Below are 14,536 nucleotides of genomic sequence, written 5' to 3'. Positions count from 1 at the left end.
AGAGAGAAAGAAAAAGGGAAAAACAAGGAAGGAAAGCTAAAGAAAGAGGAGGAAAGAACGGAAGAAAACAGGAGAGCAAGGAAGAAAACAGCAAAGAGAAAAAAAAGAGGGAGACAAGGGAAAAAGGGAAAGAAAGGACGAAGCAGAAAAAAGAAGCAGGAGAGAAAGAAAAGAAAAGGGAGGAAATCAGTGAATGAAGGAAGAAATAAAAAATGGATCCTGTAAATGAAGTTTGGAAGGAAAAGCTTTCTTTCTTTCTTCCTCTCTGTCAGAAATCCTTTGAGTCAGAAGCGATGTGATTTGTGCCTGAGAAGGAGCCGTGAACTCTGCCGTTTAAAATCCCGCTGCTCAATACTCTGCTCCTTCAGTCGGGGACTTTTCAGACCTTTGTCGGATGAAAAGACTGAGAGCGGATGTCGGAGGCAGGCTGATGGAAACTTGAGTCGGATGATCCCAGAATTGAACAGCCTTTTCTTTCCGATACCACCTCGAGAGCTGCCTGGAAGTTCGTCTCCCCGCAGTGGTTCGCTGGCGTTCGCCACCGCTGCCCTGCTGACACGTGGGACAGACCAGCAGACAGCAGCACTAGCTGGGAAATGAAACTGTGATCAATGAATCCTCTGTAAGTGTTTCGTCTCTGATAACGCTGAGGATATCGCCATGCGTTTTTTATGACATTAAAGGAATAGTTCAACATCTTAACAGAAGTCAGTATTACAGTGTTACACTTTGCGTCTCCTCTCTACACCTCAGCGCAGTAAAGACAGGATATGCTGTATGCTGGTCAGCACTGTTGGCTCACAGCAAGAAGGTTCTTGGTTTGAACCCCGGTTCGGCCGGGGCCTCTCGGCGTGGTGTTTGCATGTTCTCCGCGTGCCCGAGTCAGCTTCCTCCGGCTTCCTCCCACGGTCCAAAGACGCGCAGGCTAACCGGTGACTCTAAACTGCCTGTAGATGTGAAGGTGAGCGTGACTGGTTGTCTGTCTCTATTTGTCGGCCCCGCGATAGACTGGCGAGACCCTGCCCCTCGCCCAGTGTCAGCTGGGACTGGCTGGATGGATGGATGGATGTCGGTCGTTCACCATGTCCCGATGTTTGGTCCCCATGTGAGACGCTGCCTTCTGTCGGCTCTGTAATCCTGCACCGACGCCGCCACGAGACAAATTCGGGTTAACTTTCAGCATAAAAAAAACGAAGGATGCTGCGGCTCGTCGCAATTTGTGCTGAATACATTTACACTGATCAGAATATATTTTTCATGAAAACTATGTCCTGTACCGTGTATTTTTTCTGAGCTGTGACTCCTGATAGCTGACTGCCATGTTGAGCCGCATTTTGAAAAATCGGTACAAAAACCAAAGCGTAACAATGACACTTTGCCTGACTGTAACCTGTAACTTCCTGGGGTATTAGACACTAAAGCCTTCGCAAGCCTTCGTGGGAACTTGATTTTCATCCATATCCATACGACTAAGAACTCACGCAGGGTTTAGTGTCTCTGTCCCGCTGTTATCACAGACACGTCTGAGCTAGCTGCGACCCCTTAACTCACTCCTGGACTCACATCCACGGTGAGTCCACGAGTGGGTTTTTCTGATGTCTATAAGTATTGAATAAGCAACATTATTAGATCATTTTTCGAAACGCCACCGTCCTGATCTAAACACATGAAGGGGGCCACGCGACGAACTGTGGAGGAAGGCTCTGTTTCTCAACAGGTTGAACTATTCCTTTAAATAACACTCAGTTTAAGGTCAGGAACGTGATTGGTGTTGATGAGGGGTCCCGCTGGTCTATATAAGTTCCTGGCCGTCATTTTTTAACACAACTCAACAAAACACAGTCAAGGTGATGTTGAATATTGGTTCCAGCAGGTTTTCAGGGCAGAATTTCCATTTCAGACGATCTTTCCTTGAAAGGCACACGGAGTTTGGCAGTTGCGGTACTTCATATTGGTGTTGGGGTACCTGTATTTGTGACTGCTGTCTTCCCTACAGCCCTGAAGAAAATCGTCTGCACTGTGTCAGATAAACTCCATGACTTTGTTTTGTTCCTCAGCTGTCACATCGAGCCCATCATTTCTCCGTTTAATTCTTCTTAATAGTGCAGCAGCAGCAGCAGCAGCAGCAGCAGCCATTAATCACTGTAGCACAAGAGTAAGTTTGAATTTAACAAAGCCCTGTGGATCTGCAGTCCTTGCAGCCGCCACCATCCAGTTGATCGGGACCCTGTTGGTATCTTTTAGATAGTCTGAACTGAATCAGAAGGAAGGAAAACCTCCTGAGGAAATAAACGCTGGAGTGGGGGCAGCGAGAGGAGAATGGACAGCTTTATTAACAGGTAGTGTTTCTCCTCAGATTCCTCCGTACTTCCAAGAAACCAGTCTCACGCGGTGAGGCTGGCAGTCACATGTGTTTTCACGCATATGGCTCATAAACCTCAGAAACAATCTATCACGGCTTGTGACAAAAAGGAATTTTCACCGAGCGGTTGGTCAGAAATAACTGCAGACTGGAAGCTTTTTATTTCACGAAAACCACGTCCCGTTGTACAGTTTCCAGCCCGCGACCCCAAACTCTGAAGCCTCCACCGGTTCCCATCTATCTCACTAATACACAGGTGGTCGCGGTGGAGCCATTTTAATGAGCCTCTACTCTGCATTGGTGCTGCAGACTGTAGCAATGCGCTATTTAGATGCCGGTAATTATATCTCCAGCAGAAGGCTCCGAACAGTTCTACCTATACCCACCTTTCAGTGGGTAACATCTGTTCATCCAAGAGCAAAGGAAGTCCCTGAATCTGAGCAACATTTTCTTTTTTAACTGGGTGAGTCAAAGGAGGTTTGGGCAGTTTGTTATAATTTGGGCTACGCTTTGTTCCATTAGGGTTGTTTCCACCTGTGAAAGATCAGGTTTTATTCCAGAGGTTTTAAAGTGAAAGGGGGACTTGCAGGGGAGGTTGGGAGGGAGAGACACGAGACAAAGATAATGTTTTGTTAATGCGGAGGTCTGTTAATGTAGTCTGGCTGCTTATAAACACAATGATGCACAGCTCCTGGAGGCCATTAAAGTGGGCTACCTTAAGTCCCTGAGTGGCCGACTGCAAAAATCGGAGTCACACCTCAGTCAGATCGGATCGCACAGACATTGATACCGTTCAGCGTGACTTACGCTTCCCGAGGACATCGAGAATGAACGTCCACAAATCTGCTTGAGGTTAATGAAAACAAGACGCTTCTTGCTTGAGAATCCCTGTATTTTTAAGTTTTCTCCAGCGTCACAGTAATCCAGTGATCGGTGCACAGACTAAAACACGGGGCTCAAGCCCACATCCACACGGCAACATCACACTTTCCTGTTTCTTTTCTGCAAAAATTTTACATCTTTGTAGAAAAACCGGGCAACTTTTACGAGGATTGGGCAGGTTCTCGGCTCTGACTGGGCTACTTTATGCCCAGTCAGAGCCCTATCGAGCCGCTACAAAACGGGTTTGAATATCGCGAGACGCGTTGTTCAGCAGTCATCACTGCCACAGCACGTCTGTTATACTTTTCACTTTATTTAGAGCTATGCTAGTGGTGTGACATCCAGGAGCGAGATGACGATCTGTCGGTCCACCGCTCTGATCCTGACTGAAATATCTCAGCAACTATTGGACGGGTTGGCACAAATTCATGGTCTCCAGACGATGTGCTCTAATGACTTGGGTGCTCCGCTGACTTTAGCTCTAGCGCCACCATGAGGTTCATCATTTCTGGTTCTGAGTGAAATGTCTGAACAACCTTAACTTTTCATCCAGCACCACAAACAGGTCATAATTTTAATGTGCCCAGTACTTTACCTCCAAAACTAATGGCTTTCCCTCCTGAAAACATTTTTCCTGCTAAAGAGAAGTTCATTTGGAGCTATGTCCTGACAAAGTCCACAGGACCTTCACACTTTTGGTCACTCTACCAAGCTGCTTCATGTAAATAAAACAGCTTTGGAGTTTTGGTTTTGTTCTGTTCGGTCTTAAGGCAGAAGCTGGCTGTTTCCCAGACCTGTTTCTGTACTGCAGATGAAGCTGATATCCATGTAAGTGTTAGCGTGTTGCTGACTGGAGGGCTACCAGTTTGACCTCGAACGAGTACGTGAGGACGGTCTGACGAGGGGAAACGCGGCAAGTGTCAAATCCTGTTCTCTTCCTGAAAAGCTCCTGCCTCTTTGAACTCTTTGTATTCTCAGCATATTTAACCGAAAAACACAGCAGGAGAGCTGCTCAGTGATCAGCTGGTATTAGAAACATGAATCTGAAGCAGGCTGCATATGGAAAAAAGCTCAGTAATCACCTATCCCTCCCAAGTTAAATAAAAGTTTTTAAAAAAGCATTGTTAAGTACAGAACTCAGTGGGGGTTTCGGGGCACATATTTTTACTGTGTGAGCATGCGGTCGTCCTGGTTCAGCCCTGGTGAGACAAAACTCACACACAGAGAATATCAATCCCCGTCCGCGGCCTGCGATACTGAATGCATGGCTCATTTTTTCGAGCAATAAAGGCTGGTAACTTCGCCTGCAGGGAGATGTGAAATTGCAAGTTAGAATACAAATTAATTCGGAAAGCACGGCGTCATGAAACAAAAGACTATTTGTAGTCACTGCAGGGAAACTGCCCACAGATCCCAGATCCCTGATTTATTTATCACAGATTAACAACCCGAGAGGTGAAAATGATGTGTTGTTAATTCAGTATCTCTTTATCATGTAGAAAAATAAATTTCCCTTATGACACCCTTTACTACGGCGCTGTAGGCAATGCAGATGCAACCTCCCTCAAGCTGAGACTTCGGCTCCAGTGCCACCAGCAGGTCACTTACCCAGTGAAATATCTCAACAACTACCTGATGGTATAGCAAAGACTTTGTGCCGACGTTCACGGGGCTGAATCCTACTGACTTCGGTTTTAACCCTTGCGCTGCCATGCTGTTGACATTTGCGGTTCAGTTTGTGGGATCAGGTCAAGATCTGGATGTGGCCGGTACCCTGGTTTATGAATCCAAGTACCTTGGCAATAGACATGGGTGGATTACTCAACAGGCCGACGGGGCACAGGCCCAGGGGCTGCAAGGCTAAAGGGGCCCCGACGGGTTCACCTGCAAGGTGGCCCTGAAAGAGACACAAAAAGACCAGAAAGAGACCCCGTACCTCCCTCCCCTAATGGGACCGAGGTTGTCAGAAAAGCCTCGCACGATAATATACAACTTGAAAATGGTTGTTATGTCTCACGTTTCTCAAGCAATAATTTTGAAATGTGATCAGTTTACTTCAGCGGTCTGTTCGGTGTTACCTTTTTTTCGTGACAAACACTACTCATTTAAAAGTAAAGCTTCAGCACTGTCACTAAAGGTAGACTGAGTCATTATTTAACATGATTCCCTGCATTAAGACCAGTCAGTCAGTTTGAGAGGTTCTAATCTTGTGTTTTCAGTTTTATTCCTTTTCTATATATTTGGATTAGACTGTTGTTTACTGTGAAATACAGTAATCCTTTCTAAGCGTAGAGGCCAAACTGAGATGTGTATTTATTATAAAAATCTTAAAAATCTGTGGCAGGAGTAACGTTCCATAATGTTGTAAAACCTCACAGCGAAAGCTTCACCCAGTGGCTACCGTACGCTGGGAAAAGAGGCTGAAACATACTGAGAATTCAGCTTGTGCAGACTTTCTTCAGTGCGTTCACTTCCTTACTAATGACCCCAATAACCACCGCAGATGCATGTATGTAATTCAGTTATTTTCACAGGCGTCACAGGGGATGAATGAAAAGGGGAAAGGGGCCCGTTGAGGCTGCAGATTTCTATGCTTCATCACTGCCTGCGAACATGCAAATGCTGGTCCGAACGTGATGTGTGTTAACTCCTCCCACCTCCGTTCACTAATTAGACTCCAACAGTAGAAAAAAAATGGCTGACACAGATCTTAAGAATGGTCATTGAGTCCGTATTTTAAAAATCGCTCTTTCCGCTGAGAGGATTGTTTTCCTCCCATCTTTCCAATTCGCCCGCTAGCGCTTCAGACGAGTTCTCATGAATATGTGGTTTTCAGCGATCTGATTTTGGGTTGGAGGGAAATGGCCCGACCAAAATAATAAACTGATGAACTCATTATTGAAGTCATTCAGCTTCGACAGAAAGTACATGTGATGCTCCGCCTCGCTGCAGATTCACTAGAGTGAGCTCAACCATTCACCCCAGTCGATCCCTGCGTGTGTGTGTGTGTGTGTGTGTGTGTGTTGCTTTACTACACTATGAATTTAAAGAAGCTCAGACACAGATTTGACAACAGGACCAGGCTGGATCACATAGTTGAAGTGACACTCTGCTTGGAATAATAATTTGTGTCTTAGATGGTTTTCCCCCCCAAAAAAAGTTCTATTAGCTTCTTAAAATTCTTAAAATTTAATTTACTCTTTTAACCCCTTGAAAAATCCAGACTATACGAAGAATGTGAATATTGTTTATTTCGAAGTTTAAAATAAAGCAGCTGGACACAAGATGTGTCCCACCTCACTGAAAAGTCCAGTCTCAGTGTTTGGGACCTGGAGGCTTCGAGTTTCCACATCACACTTGGGCAAGTTTCGTGCTGGACCCCGACTGGCTCCAAAGTAGTTGTGATGTCGTATATCCTGCAGGTTCAGGTGTTAAACCGAGATTTAAGGTGAAGCTCAGAGATACTCTCCTCCTTCAGCAGATGAAGGTGAAAACGAACTCTAGACGGACATTATCTGTACAGTGAAGGGGTTTTTTTGTTGTTTTTGGTTTTAATTTGGAAACAAAAATCTGTCTCAGTCTCGGTTCCTGGTTCCTCCCCAGCTGCACCACAACGTACTAGCTACTGTATCCCACCAACAATTCTGGGAATTTTTGCCACGATCTGCACCTGTTGTCCAGGAAAAAGGATTTGCAGGAACCTGGGTTTTTTAGGATGTGTGTGTCTGTGTTTGCGTAATGAAACAAACACACCCCCTTAAACCTCATAAGTGTTAACTATTAACGTAATGGCCCGAATATAAGACGATATTTTCTCTGTAAATGAGGTTTGACAAAGTGGGGGTCGTCTTATATTCAAGGACGAGAAAGTTACGTGTTCACAACATCAGATATTTGTTTTTGAATGGAGCAAATAGCAGTCTACCATGGTCTGCTACAGAGTGTTGCATTATGGGATGTTTGTAGCCTCAATGTCGCGAGGCTAGCCAGTGTATTCGTTCTGTTTATAGTCAGTCTTTGAGCCAGTCGGCGCTAAAAGTGTCTTAGTCCAGTTCAACCTGCAGGAGTCTCTGACGGCTGCCGTGACGTGTTTTGCTGCCACGGAGGAAATAAATTCACGACGGGAGAAAACGAGTTCGCGGCGTCTCCCGCCGCGGCGTCTCTGCCGCAGAAATGAACCAGGGAGAAAATCTGTCCGACGGCCAAGAATCACATTTGTCACAGGCGATGAGCTCAGAAAGACTGAAGCCTGATAAACACTGTCAGAGAAAATGATTCTGACCTTCAACAGTCCGACAGGAGAGAGTGAGAGTCTGTGACCGAGAGACAAGATGCACTGACGTGGGTTCACTTATCGCCGTATTTCATGTTTCGCTTTTAGCAGAGAAACGTCCTCAGCGATGAGGACTCTCTGCTCCTCGGATTAATTCAGACTTTCCCGGCAGGACGTGTGTCAAAGTGTTTGCTGGCGTGTTCTCAAAAACAGATGCTGGAAAAGTGGGGCCGTCTTTAATTGAGGTCAATACAGTATTTTGAATACGAGGCGCCCTGGTGGTGAACCTAAAGGTTCAAGACTCTGACAATGAACTGCAACATCCCCAGTTCGTGTCCTCTGAAAGTAAAACTAGTCTGAATCCTTTGTTTATCATTTAGGGACCTTTGTTGAACATCATTCTCCCTCTCTCTCTCTTCATTTCCTGTCATCTCTCTACATCTATTAACTCCGCTCACAGGACAACATCTCAGCAGAGAGTTTGGTTAATAAACATTACACAGTGCAAAAGCCTCCATATTTGTAGCTTCAACTGACAGAGGCACAGGCAGAGACCTCTCTAAAAATACAACACTTTTACGGCTTCAAATGTCTATTAAAATACAACTTTTCATGGGATTAGAGCAGCGTATAAAGGGTTACATAGATGAGTCCTGCCAATAATGTCCTGGTGTGTTCGGGGGTTTTGGAGAAACAGAAAACTTGATACCTGTGGTCATCACACAGCAGCAGGAACAAAAACTGCATCTCCAAATTTAGAGAGGAGCTGTGATCGTTTAACACATGGCACAGCGGTGGTAACTTCATTATTTAAACCTCCCACAAGTTCAACAGCGAAATCATTTGTAAGGCAGCGGCCGGAGATCAGACAATTGGCAGTGAGTGTGTTTCACACATGATTCTACCGCTACATAAGGGGATGAATATGAAGGAAAAACATCCCATAGACTGAATAAACATCATTTTTATGTTTCATTATCCGCATTCGCATTGGATAAAATAAAATGTCATCTATGGCGGGAAAGTCCCTGGAAGGGAAGTCAGAATGTCAGATCACAGGGAATCCCTTGACCCTAATCTCGACTGACAGTGAAGCTGATGATCTGTTGAGGCTCGGTCAGTGTGTCAACTCACCCCCACCGTCAGTCTCAGTGAGTCGCAGTATGAGAAAATGCCACTGCTCATCTCCAGACAGCTCAAACACCGGCATCGCTCACCTTAATCCTGTTTGTCAGGCTGCTGACGGACCTGTAATCAATTCAAATCAGTTTCGGAGGATCCTCCTCGGCTGCTGGTCCCAAACGACGCGCTGACGATGAATTATCGATACCTCGGCATTGATTGGCAGAGACACGTTGCACCCTTATGGGTCTTATGAGAATTAACCTCTTTGTTTTTGGTCTGATAATTCATTCGCACTCGCCTGCCGGCGACCATGGCAAACAACAATTCCCCAGTTGCTCTACCGGGCGCCAACACGCGAAGAGTTTCATGCGTTTGATCTTACAGTCTTTTGTTTTCCAAGACAATGTGCATTGTCGTGCTGTGGCAGAGGGATACTCACCTGTAGTTGTGTGTAGGATTTGTCCCTAGCTTTATTTTGGATTTTGTTTCCACATCTATTTGTATCGCAAACAAATCCTCCGCACCAAACAACGAAATTCACCATTTGTAACTGGCCTCTAGAATGACAGACGAGACTGTCGGCCAAATGAAAATGAAAATTGTTTGTTTACGTGCAAGTGACAGCGCGCTCTAACAGCCATAGTAATTTTAAAAAAGTTATTTTTGAAACCCTGACCAACAGTTTCACCCTTAAAAACACTTAACAAGTGACATATTTTGTCACGTAATTTGAAGAGCTTGTTGATACATTTAAGTGTTTCCTGATCTGATCCATACTGGAAGGACGACATCACTTGTCAGAACCTTTAGAAATTGCTGCTCCAAAAATAAATCCTTTTTTTTTTTTTTTTTAAATCTGGCACCACTATGGTTTAACCTGCAATAACTGGCCACTTGTGGGCAACGGAAATAAGCTGTGAACATGACACTGACACATTATCTTTCAGATTTTTCAAGAAAACGATCATTTGCTTCTCTTTTTCTTTCATGTGTGTAGTTAAAGACTTTACTGTAACTATGCCTCCACACCACCAAAAATACGGACGAATAAGAACACCTGGGGTGTCCAGGCGATCCTGTGGTCTGCAGCGGCCTTTGTTGGTCCCGCCATGGACCCAAGGAACTGTTCTTACATCATGTGTTGTCTGTAAACGGCTGCTTCATCTTCTTTTAGCATCTCTGGTCTCTTCTGTCTCTGTGTGTCTAGCCTCTCATATGTATAATGTAGACTGTCCTCTCTCCAGGTATTCAGAGTGTTACAGAGGAGGTCTTGTGGTTCGGGTCCCATCACACCCGAAACCACAAGCTCAAGTGCCTCGTTCTTCTCATACTGTGTGTAGGCACTTTATTTATCTTACAGTGTCATTCTGTTCCTCCATATTGTAATTCTACTCATCCATTTTCTGCAGCCCATCCTTGCTGGGTCCTGGTGGCGGCAGGGTAATCAAGGTAGTCCAGATGTCCCTCTCCAGCTCCTCCTCTTGGAGCCCGAGGCGTTCCCTGGCCAGATGAGATATACGGTATAATCTCTCCAGCGTGTTCTTGCTCTGACCTGGGGTCTCCTTCCAGGGAATCATCGCATCATCATGCTGCAGGGGATTGTGTGTCCCTTTGACCCTTGACAAAATGATCACAGTGTGTGTGGGAAGTGGTGAGAAATGAGTTCAAGACAATGCCCTGCCAGGCGGGAAGCAGCAATGTAAAACCGTGAAGGTGCAGAGTCACTGCTCGTTTTTTCTTTTTTTCTTTTACTGTTAATGACTGTCATAATGAAAGTTTTCATGAGACCAACTCAACTGTTTATTCAGCTGAACTGAAACACAAAAAAGGTGATCACAGACGGTTGGTGACAGCAGGAGGGGGTTTTACCCTGGTGAGACCAGGGGGAGTAAACGCCCGAGGAGGAGTTTCGGGGCCGACTGTTAGGAGTCCTTGTGTGTGATTATAGCACGTTAAAATTTGTCTCGTGATATGTTCTCGTTGGTGGAAAAATACCTCGGTGAAAGTGCCTTTCTTTGCCCTGTCGTTTCACTTCATCATTCAGTCCAACCGCGCGTTCACGTTGGCCGACGTCTGTCTGTGAGCGGGGGACATATTTTTCCTTAACCAATCAGTAGTGAGGGACTCGTCCGTCCCAGCAACTTTATGTTCAGTTGACACAGAAGCTGTGTTAGCAGTTGCTAGGAGCAGCTGGCGTTTGATCAAAGGAATATGTCAATTTAATAGTTTTTATTGTTGTAGGTCAACAGAATGCGCATCGGCTCTTTGTCGGCCTTTGGCACAAGACGATGATTTCCCCGTTTAGCTCGGCTCGCAGCTTTGACTGGCTCGTTGGCTTTTACGACATCGGACATATTTGATTCTCTGGAAACACGGAGATGTGGTCAGCGATTTAGGGGTCTGGAGCTTTCTTGTAACCAAACAAAAATATGATTACAAACAGTGTTTCTCAGTATAATGCATCCTTGAGCTCTAATGAACATGTTGAATTCATTTCCTTCCTCAAAAGACATTTGCAAAGCTGGTTATTTTGAATGCTTTGAGCCCAGCAGTGTTTACATCCATGTTTTCTAGCTTGGAAGCCTGTTCTTCCTTGTGTTGCTACACTTGTTGATCAGCTGGGACAGTATGGAACCAGAGGCAGCACTATTGCATCACAGAAACCAAAAAACACATGTCAAAAACTCCACAGGGTCCCTTTAAGCGTGGAGAGCAAATGTTTAGAACGTTTTTGAATGACACCCTATTTGACACATACTGGTCTCTCTCATACTGAGCTTTTAAATGTGTCCACGCCAGGACGGACACAGTCCGAGTGTGAAGACCAGTGCTCGGTTCCTCCGGGCTCTGCAGTCTGGCCGGTTCCTCCCTCCTTCAGATCCTCGCTGCTCTGAGGAGCATCCAGACGCCTCGGGGGAGGATGACTCAGGCGCTCGGGATTCCCCACCGCACCACACAGCAGTAGGTCTTTGATGCAGCGTGCAAGCACTGAAATAAGCTTCCAACTTGAACATTACAGACTCTTACAGTGAAGTTTGAGAACACATGCAGACATGAATCAGAATAGTAAGAGCTGCAGGTTTTATAATGATGTAAACTCTGCTGAAATATCAGGGATTTTTCATCAATGTGGAAACTTCCGTTTCACAAAATCCTGCAGGAAATGTGAATAAAGTGTGTATTAGTTTCTCACAGAGAATGACATGCCAGCTAAAAGGGAAATGCTGCATACACCTTAGCTACTTATTCAATTACCTTCTTTAGTGGACCGTCCTCTGCCAATTGAAAAATATTCAGAGTTCAATAAAAGTGAATGACCTAAAAGTCACTGAACCTGATAATAGCAAGTGGAAGCCCCCCGGAATTTTTAATAGATGAGACAGGTGAACGTCTACCATCCGTTTGATATTCCTGAAGTCAGCTACAAGGGCAAATTAGCCTGCGATATATAAAACCCTGGGCCCCGTGACTCCCCCCGGCTCCTGCTGGTAAAGTGATAGCTGGTTATTCGATTAACATGGTGGAACATGTAATTAGCAGGCTGAGCCCAGCGCCCAGACAGGAGCCTCAGTCCATTTACCCTTCACTCCAATCTGATTAGCTCGGCATGCTGCATCAAAGCCTTCGTGGCTCTGATAATATGGCGGCAGAGTGCATCCTGTTCCACTGCGGTCACTCACGTCAGCAGTCACATCACACCTCCTCTGACGGGTCTTCACTTGCTCAAACACAGGCCTTTTTCCCCGTTCTATGCCTTCCCTTACACGTTTTCCATTTTCTACTCCATCACACCGTCAGCCTTGAAGGACGCTGTGAGTCAGATCAACAAGATCAATAGTGGAACGATTTCACGGCAGGTCCAGGTGCAAAACATACAACCGGGCCCTTCACCAAGTCCAGATGTTCAGTCTGGCAGTCCCGTTTCTACAGACGACCATCTGTGGGCAGCCTTCGAAATACACGCTACACGCCACCTTCTAACCTATAGCCTTGAGTGTACCGCTGGAATAGTTAAAAAAAACCCTTAATGTATTAAATTATAATCAATTTTATAAATGGACCATTTTTAAAAAAGCAATTATAAATAAATTAAATTTGCATTTAGATAAGCACATTAAAAATGTAAAGCGTCAAATTCCATCATTAATTAATAATTTAAAGACAGAATAAGGGAAAGTTGCAAATTGAATTTTATTTTCATTTTTTTTAATCATTTTTTTCTTAATGCATCATTTATATGAAAACACTGAAAAGGTCAATAATAATTCTGTTTGCACAGCTCACAATCTGTACTTACTGACACAACTTTAATAGAATGAATCGTAGTAACAACACCAAGCTCTTGCAACTCAATTTGCTTTCTATTTTGAAATGTTGTGTTGTTTTTGGCATCATGAGTCCGTCGGTTGGTCCACAGCTTTGGTCCCGACTGAAATATCTCGACAACAGTCGGATGGATCCTGATGAAAGTTTGTGCGGACGCTTCTGACCGCCAGAGAATGAGTCCGCCTGACTTTGGTGGTCCTCTGACCTCTGCTCTAGCAACACCAGGTTCACAATTGTGGTTTTTTAAACGCCTCGACAACTGTTGGATGAATCGCCGTAAAAATTGGGTTCAGACCTTAACGTTTCCCTCAGGGTGAACAGGATGAACCACCTCAGGGTGGCGATTCTGACTTTTCCTCTAGCGCCACCATCAGGTCAACATTCGTCCAATGCTTTGGTTTATGACTACACAGAGCAGCCTTTCGCTGCCCTCTCTGGTTGAAAGATTCAAATCCGTTTCGAGTCTGACAGGTGTGTTTTGGGTGTGGTCAGAAGAGCGCTGTATTGCACCTGTAACCATAGCAACAGTGACCACTTTCTGTGCATCACCACAGCAAGATGAGAAGTTAAAACACGGGGGGTCAGCAGAGACAGGGTTCAGGATTTTCAGGAGGTGTTAAGTCACTCTTTGATAAGGACTGTGCTGTGTACCCAAGACTCCGGGATTGATACAGAGTCGGGTTTCCTGTGGAAATAAATACAGTGAGAGTAAAGGGAGACAGATAAAGCAGGCCACTTTTTACCCAATCGGCAGCAGAATGGAGCCTCACCAACGTGGACAACACAGAGACAAGCAGTATGAGCAGTGGAAACGCAACACGGTGCAGTCACCAGCAGCTGGGTGATCCTTTGCAGTCCAGATTCACGGGTTTAGAAACCTCGCGCTCCAAACTGCATCTTTCTTTTACTGCTCTGATTCCATCTTTAGAGGTAGAAGATGAGATTTTTGTCTAAAAACGACCAATTCCATCTTACATATTTTCCAGATGTTTCCAGCAATTTTCAAACCTAAATGAACGAGTAATTTTATTCCGGGTAACGGCCCGTTTCATCTCGTCACCTGCTGATGGCCTCATATCTCCTTTGCTCGTGCGTGATTGACTCATTATCCAGTCTTAAGCCACGATACACGTTTTAGATCTTAGTCATTTTAACTATATATTTAAAGTTATCCGAGAAACAAGTGTCGGAGAAACACTGAATTTTGACGTGAAACCGATTTATTCAGTGTTTTCACCGGATTTAGTCACCGGGTCCGTTCGTTTAGGAGGAGGAGACCTCCACGGATAATTCGGCTCCTGGTAAAAACCTCCCAAACCACTGACAACAACAACTCCCATGATCCCACGCTACTCCGTGACGTCACCAAACTCAGTCTTTTGTTATTGTTTTAATTTTGACCCCTAACGACAGAAGTTATCACTAACTGCGAAAAACATTGTGACTGAACTTGGTGACGTGTAATATACTGGTGACAACAAATGACGAACTGAAAAAAATGAGCAAAGAATTAATCTTCAGTAAAGAAAAATGTTTTTCAGATGCATTGGTTGCAATTTGATGACATC

Source organism: Xiphias gladius, chromosome 16 (assembly GCF_016859285.1).
Source record: "Xiphias gladius isolate SHS-SW01 ecotype Sanya breed wild chromosome 16, ASM1685928v1, whole genome shotgun sequence".
NCBI lineage: Eukaryota > Metazoa > Chordata > Actinopteri > Istiophoriformes > Xiphiidae > Xiphias > Xiphias gladius.
Note: the sequence above shows the minus strand (reverse complement) of the source record.